The sequence below is a fragment of the Pongo abelii genome, chromosome 16 (genome assembly GCF_028885655.2).
Source record: "Pongo abelii isolate AG06213 chromosome 16, NHGRI_mPonAbe1-v2.0_pri, whole genome shotgun sequence".
Taxonomy (NCBI): Eukaryota; Metazoa; Chordata; class Mammalia; order Primates; family Hominidae; genus Pongo; species Pongo abelii.
The window spans coordinates 35319600-35320548 of NC_072001.2; the positions used below are offsets into that span (position 1 = coordinate 35319600).

Below are 949 nucleotides of genomic sequence, written 5' to 3' on the forward strand. Positions count from 1 at the left end.
CCGCATGCAGCCCATGGGCTGCGGGTTGGACAAGCTTGCTTTACACAATATTTTATGTTTCTTTTTTTCCTTTTATAACCATATTTGATAGTTTATGGGAAGCCTTCATCAGTGGAAATTTTTGTGTTTAACTTTTGATTTTAAACTACTTTTAATCTTAGAGAAAAGATTAAAAAATAGTTGAGAATTCCTGTATACCTTTTGCCCAGCTGCTCTTAATGTTCACATCTTATAGGTCTATAGTATAGTTAGCAAAACCTGGGAATTAGCATTGGTATAGTGTTAGTCAGGCAGGATAATCCTTACCTGTTCCTCCTTTTGGAGGGCAGTAGAATGTGGTAGTTGGAGTTGCATGATACTTGATTCATATCTCTGTATAATGATGTCATGCAATACCCTGATTGCTCCTTTCGTATTCTTCCTGAAAAGGGAAAAATAAAACATGAGTATAGTGCTGTTAACTAAACTACCAAATTTATTTGAATTTTACCAGTTGCCTCTAATGTCCTTTTTTTTTTGTTCCAGGATCCCACATTACAGTTAGTTGTTATGCCTCCTTAGTCTCGTATAGTCTGTCGTAGTCTTTCATGGTTTTGTCAGAATTTCTCAGACTTTTCTTGCCTTTCATGACCTTGACAGTTTGTCTTTTTTGTTTGTTTTGTTTTTTTGAGACAGAGTCTCACTCTGTCACCCAGGCTGGAGTGTAGTGGCGTGATCTCAGCTCACTGCAACCTCTGCTGACCGGGTTCAAGCTATTCTCCTGCCTCAGCCTCCTGAGTAGCTAGGATTACAGGCACCTGCCACTGGACATGGCTAAGTTTTGTAGTTTTAGTAGAGATGGGGTTTTACCATGTTGGCCAGGCTGGTCTTGAACTCCTGACCTCATGATCCACCTGCCTAGGCCTCCCAAAGTGCTGGGATTACAGGTGTGAGCCACCGCGCCTGGCCT

At 41.0% G+C, this 949-nt stretch overlaps 1 non-coding gene across 1 annotated transcript; it reads left to right on the plus strand.

Moving 5' to 3' along the window:
- Nucleotides 1-283: 283 nt before the first annotated feature.
- On the plus strand, nucleotides 284-416 carry LOC129050605 (U8 small nucleolar RNA). Its single transcript, XR_008514284.1, has one exon. It is a non-coding gene; the product is annotated as a U8 small nucleolar RNA (small nucleolar RNA).
- The last annotated feature ends 533 nt before the right edge of the window (nucleotides 417-949 follow it).